This window comes from Mus caroli, chromosome 12, assembly GCF_900094665.2.
Source record: "Mus caroli chromosome 12, CAROLI_EIJ_v1.1, whole genome shotgun sequence".
NCBI lineage: Eukaryota > Metazoa > Chordata > Mammalia > Rodentia > Muridae > Mus > Mus caroli.
In genome coordinates, this window is record NC_034581.1 from 65,981,663 (window position 1) to 65,992,029 (window position 10,367).

General features: G+C 44.6%; 1 long non-coding RNA gene across 2 annotated transcripts; it reads left to right on the forward strand.

Moving 5' to 3' along the window:
• Nucleotides 1–236: 236 nt before the first annotated feature.
• Nucleotides 237–8,851, forward strand: LOC110307468. Of its 2 annotated transcripts, XR_002379396.2 has the most exons (6): nt 237–520; nt 1,616–1,712; nt 3,083–3,167; nt 7,340–7,462; nt 7,875–7,909; nt 8,711–8,851. It is a non-coding gene; the product is annotated as an uncharacterized LOC110307468 (long non-coding RNA). The 2 variants fall into 2 exon arrangements; XR_002379397.2 differs by lacking the exon at nt 3,083–3,167 and having other exon boundaries at nt 239–520.
• Nucleotides 8,852–10,367: the final 1,516 nt, after the last annotated feature.

Consider the following 10,367-nt stretch of genomic DNA (forward strand, 5'->3'; position numbering starts at 1 on the left):
ACAAAATAACATTGTTTCTCTTTTTCAGTGGCTTGCCCTCCTTCCTTAGAAACTGTTTTGGTACCTTCCCAGGGCTATCAAATGTCAGCATTTAGAGGCAAACATAATTTGTTTAATAAATAGGACTTCTCAGAGCTTCAGGTGGCCTTTGCAGGCTACGGTGCTGACCAAGTATTTACTCAGTCGCCAGTAAACCCTGCTGAGTCTTACATGCTGTCACAGGGTCAGTGGAAAACCAAGGTCACCAGAGTAAAATGCTTAACTGTCATTTGGGTTTTGTCTAATCAATAACCAAAGCAAACAGTTTACACACATGCAATCAACGTACAACTGGCAGACATTTCTCAAGCATTTAGCATTGGACATCATGCTAGCCTCTGGGGACAGAGAGTTACACAAAATATGACTCTTACCTTTAAAAGACCATAGTCTTTCTGGAGGTGTGGAAACTATGAGCAGAGAGATAGTAATGCCAGAGACAGCATCAGAATTTGTAGAACTCTGTCTTATCTGGGTGCAGGTAGGAGTTTATTTCTAAAACTGTGGGTTCAAAAGGAGATGTTTGGATTCTTGAGAGCACACAAGGGGCCCGCTGTGGGTAAACTCTGATGTACGGGTGTGGGTAAAAACCTCAGAGGTAGGAGAGGAGTTTTGGTATTCTGGACAGTAAAGGGATGTTTCCTTGGAGCAGTTTGGGTATTCCAGGGGAGGAGACTGATGTAATAGGTGTTTGTGGGGTTGGGGGTGGGGCAGCGTTCAGATGCCTTTGAATTCCAATCTATAACATTGGGTACTATTTTGTTTGTGTTTAGTTTCCAGCTTTAGTGGTTGAAGCCCAAGCTCTAACAAGCCAGGTTCAACCACCTGCCCTCAATAAGTCAATTAATTACAGGACCAACATTAGTAGTGAAAATCGGGAAGGAGATTTATTTAATGCAGCCATGTTGGAGAGAAGGAGAGATCCAGAGACTCCCCCTAAGTCTGTGTTCTAGGTTCAGATGGAGAGTGGGGTTTAAATAGAAATCAAGAGATATGCATGACTAAACAGCCACCAAGGTGTATTTACCTGCCAATCATTGTGTTAGCCCCAACTCTCTCCTGCAGGGTCATCTGGCAAACTGTGACTCTCTCCCTCAACAAGTTCCTCTCCTGATGTCCAGTGCTTCCGCCATCTCTCCTCCCAGTAGGAGATTCCGGGGAGAAATACTTATTTCTTAGGGTCTATTCTTCCAACACTAAGGCAGCCAATGGGCGTGGGGCAGGCTGGGGCAGGGGAGCCTTTAGAATATACTCATTCCTGCCAGATGGGTTGGTTACAGTTTGGTGTTTTGTATTTGAGACAGGGTCTCCTATAGCTCGGGGTGATTTAATTAATACTTGCCATATAGCCAAGGATGATATTTCTCTGTCTTGTTTCATGCACATGAGCTTAGTGTGTGCCCTGAATGAGAACAGCTCCTGTAGGTTCATATATTTAAATCCCTAAGGTGGAACTGTTGTGGGAAGGATGAAGGGGTGTGGCTTTATTGGAGGGAGTGTGCCATTGGGGGAAGGCTTTGAAGTTTCAAAAGCCCATGACAGGTTCAGTCTCTCTTTCTCTACCTCCAACTTGCAGATCTCAGTAACTGTTCCACCACTGTGCCTGCCTTCCTGCTGCCTGCCTTCCTGCTGCCTGCCTTCCTGCTGCCATGATGGTCATGGACTCTGAAACTGTAAGCAAGCCCCTGGCTAAATGCTTTCTTTTATAAGCTGCCTTAGTTATAGTACTTCTTCACAGCAATAGAAAAGTAACTAAGCCTATGTGGGCACATGGAAAGGTCAGAAAAGGGAGTCAAGTGTCGTTCTTATTTGCTCTCTGCTTATTATCCTGATACAGGACCTCTCATTGAACCCAGAGCTCTACACTTTAGTTAGACGGTCTAGCCAGCCAGTTCCCAGGGGCCACCTATTTCCATCCCTGCCTCTCTCAATGTGAGAGTTCTAGGCGTAGGTAGCCATGTCCATTTTTTTTTTCACACATATACTGGAGATTTGAACCCAGGTCCTCATGCTTGCGTTACCAAGCACTGTTACCCACTGTGCCATCTTCCAAATCCAAGGGATGACCTGGACTCCCCGATCCCCTGGCTCCTGCATCCCAGTATTGGGGAATCTCTGATGAAGATGATGGAGTTTACAAAGATTGTTCTTAGCCAGAGTGTACAAATGTATTTAGTATGCGTGTGGATGTGGGTGTGTGTGGGTGTGCCACACGCTTGCCACTGTGAGTGTGGAGATGTAAGAACCACTTTCTGATGTTGGTGCTCTTCTTCCACCTTGGCAACTCTTGGGATCCAACTCAGGTGCTGAGGCTGGGTAACAAGTGCTTTTACACCGAGACACGTTACTGGCCCTGCTAATGCTTTGAAGAAAAAACTAGAGTACCTGTGGGACTAGGTAGAGGCAAACATTGATATGTTTAACTACAGTTTTAGTTGAATGTTGAATATATATTCCAAATATATGTATTTAACATATTATATATCTATGTATATATTTATATATTCTATATATACAGAATATATACATTCAGAACACACACACACACACACACACACACACACACACACACACACACACTGTGACTACAAAGCTGTAAGGGATCAGGGACAGTATGGTATGCGCATCTCTGCACTTACACAGCAGAACCAGCCAGGTACAGGCCCTAGTGAGCTACTGGGAGCTAGCCCTCTTCATGGAAGTACTGAAAGTCACTGGGGAGAAAAGAGAATAAACAACAGAATTATCAGAAAGAAGAGGAAGGGAGAGGAAAAGGAAGAAATCTAGGGAAACAGGAAGGAGGACACTAAAACATCTTCCCTTAAGTGGGAGTGTGAGAACAAGGCAGAAAGTCATCTTGGATGTTTGGCTGAACTCTTTCTTTCAGCACTGGGCACTGAACCCAGAGCTTTCCAGATGGAAGGCAAGCATGCTACTCCTGAGCTACAGCACGGGGCTTGACTTTCTCTTTTGATCTTATGATCATGTTAATATATTTGCATGGAAGAAAATTAACTGTGAATTTTGTCTTTCTCTGGACTAGCAATGAATGGTACAATCTAGATGCAGCAAGCCACAGCTTCTTCTCAGCAAAGTGCTCAAAGGAATTGTGCCAGTAAACTGTGACGGTGGGTAGGCAAGGTGTATTCATTGCATTCTGACTTATCATATTTAAAAAATATTTAAAAAACAATTTATTTATTCTCTTTCCCCCCTCCCTCTCTCTTTCCTTACTTCTCTTGCTCCAACCCATCCCCATTCTCTGTGTGCATGTGTGTGTTTGTGTGTGTTAACTCACTTGTGCACTTGCACAGATGTGCTAAAAGTATGGTTTGTGCATAGAGGCCAGAAGGCACCTTGCTGTATTCAGTTCTGTTTTTCACTGTTTGAGTCTTGCAAACTGCACTCCAGTGATTGGGCTTGGGAGCAAGCGCCTTTGCCCACAGAGCCATCTCACAGGTCCCTGACTTACAGTATGTTTATAATGGCTTCATCAGGCTCTACCCTCACCCCAAGCTGGAAGTATCCACACAAGACAACAAAGACACTATGTGGCACATCACAAGGGCAGAGACAGATGTTTTTGTCTTAGTTGAAGGAATTTATGGTAAAAATTTAAGGGAATAAAGAAAAACAGGAAGCGATTCTTGGTATGATTAATTCTTGGTGTTTGTTATTCAAGAAAATTCAACAGCATTTTTCTTGTTCAGACTAGGAGGTGGGATGCATGGAGTAAAGGGTATACTTGCCAAACCCCTAAAAGAACGGGGTGCTATCAGGGCATTCCAAAGGTTTGGAAATTGATAGAGTAAACAAAACTTAGAAATTAGTTGCCTACATAGTGTGGCTTTTGCTGGAAGAGTTTTGTTTCTTATTTGCATTTGTATTAATTTTCGACGATACAGTTGGATTTCCTGCAGAAATGCCTCTCCCATTTATTAATTCTCATTAAATTAATGAGCGGCTAAAGATTCAACCATCCACTTGTTATCTCTCAGAGTTCTGGGGATTGTCTTCGCTCAGCCCGAAGATTCTTACTCGGGGCCTGTTTCGTGGTTGTCCTCTGAGGGTGGCTAGGCTTAGCTACCTCCTGAGAGCATCTCACCTGAGGTGCTTGGTGGACCGTGTCAGAGACAGTCAGCTGGAACATCATGCGACCCCTTCATACAGTCAGCTGACCTCATGGTAACCCTGCTGGATTCTAAACACAAGCATTGTGGGGACAGGAAGCAGAACTTCTGCTTCTTAAAACTTGGGCCTGGAACCTGATACTTTTATTGGCCAAGCAGTCTTGTGGGCTGAGGCATTTGCCCTCAAAAAGTCATCTGACCCCTGACCCTCAGAGCATGGGAGATAGAGACACTAAGAGGTGATTTAGTTAAAATGTATGCATGCAGTACCTGAAGAGGCCAGAGGTGGTTCTGGGTCCCTGGAACTACAGTTACAGAGGGTTATAAACAGCCAGGCACTAGGGAGCTGGGACTCATGCCCAGGTTCTCTGGAGAAGCAGTGGTGCTCTTGACTGCTGAGCTGTCCATCCCTCAAAGCAGTACACACTTCAGAAAGGGGCAGGAATTAAACAACAACAAAAACAACAACAACAACAACAACAATAAACACAAAAGTGACTGGTGCAATGACTTGGTGAAAGACAGAGTTTTGTTGTTGGTTTTGTTGTTGTTGTTTTTAAAATTTCTCACCTCTTCTCCTATAGGCTGTAAGTTGCACTCTTGCTGGACTCCCCATCTCATTGGCATAGGACACAAAGCCTCATCTAACTCCTAGAGTGCTGAACGAGCAGGTGCCAGCTGTCAGCTCTGGCAGGGAGGGGCTTAATGCGTTCTGTAACTCTGATGCCCTCTGTGATGGTTTGTATAAACTCGGCCCAGGGAGTAGCACTATTAGGAGGGGTGGCTTTGTTGCAGTGGGTGTGTCACTGTGGGTGTGGCTTTAAGACCGGTATCCTAGCAGCCTTGGAAGTCAGTATTCTGCTGCTAGCAGCCTTCAGATGAAGATGTAGAACTTTTAGCTTCTCCTGCACCATGCCTGACTGGATGTTCCCACCTTGGTGATAATGAACTGAACCTCTGCACCTGTAAGCCAGCCCCAGTTAAATGTTGTCCTTTTAAGAGTTGCCTTGGTCATGGTGCCTGTTCTCGGCAGGAAAACCCTAACTAAGACACCCTCTAAGTTGATCACATATTGAACAAACAATAACAACCTGTTTCTTATCTAGGATTGGCTTTTTGGCTCATTCATTTGCAAAGTGTGTGTTTTCTCAAGCATGGTCTACACGTCATATGTTGTCTTATGTATAACTTCATTCATTGCATGCCGGTTTAGCTTCTTAAATCCTCATGGTGCGGCGTGGGGTGGGGAGGAGGCACATTTTAGTGTCATAATGAGTCATAGGTCACTTTGAACCAACCACTCTGGAGTATCTCTGAGTCAGTGTGGTGGCTGATTTTCTAGCTTTCCTCTTTCCAATTGCTTTTTTATTTTTAGTGTGCAACTTCCATAAGGCTTTGTGAAAGCTCTTCTTGACTTCACTCTCTACCTATTTTCCTGCCCGGAAAATATATTCAAGATCCCTGAACATCTGTCTTCTTTTTTACTGTGGGAAAAGCTCAGGGTCCATGGAACTCAGCTTTGATCCCATCCACGTGGCTAAGATACACATGGTAGAGGGTTCTCGGCCTTACTTCCTCCCCATCAAGTCTGCTCTGAGTACCTCGGACCTCCCAGTTCTCCAGGTGTCCTGACTGACACTGGTCTCAGGGTGTGAATCAAGTAGTCTCTCAAAGCAATTTGATGGGTAAACCACACGTATGAGACAAACATTTGACTGGGGAAAATGGTTTAATGTGGGATGTGTGTTCATTCCCAACAAGAGATCTGTCCACATTTACTTACCAGTACCAGGAAATAACCAAAAGAAGAAAAGAAACTGAGGAGTCTAGACCAGGTTTCCAGAGGGTGTTCATCTCCTCAAGGGAGGGAAGGAGGTGCCTGCATGTAAACAAAGCCCTTGTAGGCTGAGGCTGGTGTGATTCAGGCTCAGCCTTCTCTGCGCCCCAGTCCATTATACATCATTTCCCCTTCACTAAAGCAGCCTCCCTTCAGCTGCACTTACCCTTTGGTGCTGCCTGTGACCGAAATGAAGAAAACCACACTTCCTCGTTCACAGATCCCAGTTCTGTCGTCTTGCTCAATTTAAGTAGGTCTGTTCCCTCAAATACTGGGATACATGCTAGGGAGCCTACAGTAAGTGGGTGAAAAAAACTGATAAAGCTCTGGGTGCCATAAATATCTTTTGACCTGTCTTCACTATCACTCCTACCTCTCTATTTACTTCTATGGGGGGGGGGTCTGAATTCCAGGAACAAGTCCCTGGCGGCAAGAGTGCTCCTCTCCTTACATGGGCTCCCTAGCAAGTTACAAGTCTACAGTCTTTCCATGCAGTAATTAAAAGGGGCTTTTTCCCCCCTCAAGGCAACATAAAGTTTAGGCTGGGATATAGCCTACATGGTAGAGGGCTTTCCTAGTATGCACGAATCCCACTAGGTCCAGTGCCAGGCACTGTGTAAATTAGGCTTGGTGGCACACGCCTAACATCTCAGCACTCAGGGTGTAGGTGAGAATTAGAAATCCAAGTTCATTCTTGGCTCCATACAGTACACTCAAGGTCAGCAAGACCTTGTCTGGGTGAAGGAGAGAGAGGGGTGGGAGGGGAGGAAGGGAGAGAGGAGGGGGGGAGAAAGAGAGAGAGAGAGAGAGAGAGAGAGAGAGAGAGAGAGAGAGAGAGAGAGAGAGAGGTGATATATTTAGACAGAAAGAAAAAAAATTAGATATTTTCACCTTAGAATTATAAAAACTTCCCACTCATTCTGCGCACATCCACACCACCACACTCTTCCTTCTCTGACCTTGGGACTGGGATTTGTCATCCATCATTCAATCCGAAGGTTTATGTGCAAGCTCCTGCCAGCCCGAATCACTTGCTACTCTTGGCATATACAGTCCGTAAGCTCATTCCTAACACTTCACCCATTTTCTCGTATCTGTTTAAACGTTTTAGCTCAGTACGCATCATCTGAAAAGGACTCTGATGCAATCACCTACAGCCATGCCTTTCTGCTGAGGCCTGTAATTCCCTCTTGATTAAGATGGAGAGAGTGATTTGGCTGGCATTACATGCAAATAAACCGTGCCGTGGGGGCAGGTGTAGTCTTTCAATGTGCCAGCATCTGCGACATGGGTTCAGTAGTCAGCTTTCTCCACCCGTCTGGCTTCACTACAGGATTTCTACAGATTAAGAACCGTCTATTAGGCTCAGATGAAAACTATCGTAGCTGAAAGTTCTCATTTGGAATCATTCAGTCATGCCTATTAACCCCAGCCATCGCTGCTCTCCTTTAAAGAGGTAAGTGAAAAGGAATGGGCTTTCCTCTTGGGCAGCCACTCAAAGGATCACCGTCTTTCAGAAGAAGACAGGTCGAGAAAGGGACTGAGGAAATAGTTTAAGACCACGTAGTGACTGGGCTATCACTGTACTGCATTTCTAGTCATGTACTGAAGAAGCTCTGGGTTTGATTGATAGAGCCTGCCTCAGAGTAAGAGGTGGAGGAACGAAGATTCCTAGAATTAGAGTTCTTTATAAATGCATTCGCGTGTAGGTGTGACCACATGCGCACATACATACTTTTGTACACACACACAAGCAAACACACATGTCCATACCCATACACCTCACACACAATACACATAAATATTGCTGTTTTGGTGTCATTAAACACGTATTCGTGTGCTACTCTCCATTTTTCTTGTTTCTACAGTCTAGGGAGAGGAGGTCACCTAGGAGATTAAAAAGGTACGTACTTGGTGTGTCTGTGAGACTTGTTTCCAGAAAAGAACTGATGAGGACAAATCCCTTCTTAATGTGGGCGGCACCATCTCATGGGTTGAGGTCCCACGTGGAATAATGGGAAAAGGCAATGAAAGAACCTAGTGGGGAAACCCCCACTCAATTCCCGTTCAGCGTGCACCCAAGAATCACGAACAGACGACCATCTTGATGTAAAAGCATGAGGTAGTTTAATGACGGAGCTCTGGGCCAACAGTATCTCCCTCAGGAGACAGAGGTGTCGACCACATGGTGGAGCCATAATGGCAGAGCTCCAGGTCGAAACGGGTGGGGCTAGGGGAGGAATTGGCGCAGTTTTACATGATTGGTCCATTTAAACATCAACAGACTGTCAGAAGGGCGGGAGATAGGGAGGCACCAGGCCAGTCAGGACATGTAACCACAGGCCTGCCCGGGCATGTCCTGGCCTGTTCTGCTATGTTCTCAGCCCCAGGTTTCAAAGCTCACAAACAACTCTTTGGGCTATTTGACATAAATTACATGAATCACAGGTCTCAAGTTTTATTTCCTTTCAGCAACAGTAGCAGTGAGCCATCATTCGCTATTTATTCCTTTACTTCCTGGCTGAGGTGGTTTAAATATGCTTGCCCCAGGGAGTGACACTATTAGAAGGCGTGGCCGCATTGGAGTAGGTGTGGCCTTGTTGGGGTGGGTGTGGCCTTTTTGGGTGGGTGTGGCCTTGCTGGAGGAAGTATGTCATGTGTGGGTGGGTTCTGAAGACTCCTACTGCTCAAACTTCCTTCCCAGTGCAGAAGAGAGTCTGTCTGCCTGTCTGCCCCAAGGGAATCTTCTGTTGCATTTGGATCAAGTTGTAGAGCTCTTCCAGTACCATGTATGCCTGCATGCTGCCATGCTTCCTGCCATGATGATAATGGACTGAACCTCTGAACCTGTAAGCCAGCCCCAATTACATGTTTGCCTTTATGAGAGTTGACTTGGTTATAGTGTCTCTTCACAGCAACGGAAACCCTAGCTAAGCTACTGGCCTATGCTTGATATGGACAGAACTCTCTGGAACAGAATCAACAGAAATTTCTCTTCCCTGTCTGTGTCAGGTCTGCAGAGATGGCTCAGTGGTTAAGAGCACTGACTGCTCTTCCAGAAGTCCTGAGTTCAATTCCCAGCAACCACATGGTGGCTCACAACCATCTGTGATGGGATCTGATGCCCTCTTCTGGTGTGTCTGAAGACAGCGACAGTGTATTCACATACCTAAAATAAATAAGTAAATCTTTTTAAGAAAAGTTGTCTGTGTCAGGTAATCTGATTACAGCAATGAAACATAACTAATACTTATATGAAGTGCACGGTGACCCCACTGCCAGGACGACCCGCAGAAGCCTGTTCCTTTCTGTATGCTCTCCACCAGGCTCTGTCCCAACAGTTACAGTGGCTTTTGTCTGAGTGTTCTCTCGAGTTCCTTTCTCTCGAGCAGTTTATTCTGTTCATGCTTCACTAATTCCTGTCCTGGAGTTCTGACTGCTTCCCCTGCGTCACCCCTAGACAGGACAACCCTTCCTTCTGCTAATGAGTCCAGCTTCAGCATTTTACATTTTGACCAACCAAAGCTTTCTGATTAATCTTATTTTTCTTTCACATAGTATGATTCCTTCTGAAAACTTATGAAAAACTAGTCCATGTTTTATCATCGAGATTTATAAAACAGGATGATACAAGGAGGGAAAATGAACCAATCACTAAAAATCCCATCATTCAGGACAACTGCTGTTAGTATTTTGCTGTATTTCCTTTCTTCTTCTTCTTCTTCTTCTTCTTCTTCTTCTCCTCCTCCTCTTCCTCCTCCTCCTCCTTCTTTTGCATGTTTGTGTAGGTTATGGAGAACATAAGGTATGTGCTACAGATTATATACTATTTAAGGTTATGAAGGTTTAAGAAGTTATGAGTGTGTATGTATGTATATATCTGTGCTTGTGTGTGTGCGTTTTGCTGGGCACTCAACTTAGGAACTTGTACATTGTAAGAGAGCCCTTTATGACTGAGTTAAAGCCTCAGTCCCTAAATTTAACTTTTATTATAATATTATTAAGCTTTATTTTAAAACATTTATTTAGTGTGTATGAGCATTTACCTGCATATATGTATGTGTCCTGTGCATGTGCCTGTGAAGTTCAGAAGAAGGCGTCAGATGCCCTGTAATTAGTGTAATGGATGGATGGATGTAAATTACTACATGGGTGCTGGGAACCAAACCAACCCAGAACCATGGAACCATCTTTCCATTCCCTAAAACATTATTTTTAACATTTGCATGCTTTTCAGTTTGATAGAAGGACTCTAGGTTGGTATTTGGTATTTATTATGCAGCATTATAGCTTATTATTAGTTGACTATATCTTCACATTGAATGTTTTTTGTCTCTTTTATGATCAGTTGGTGCTGGATA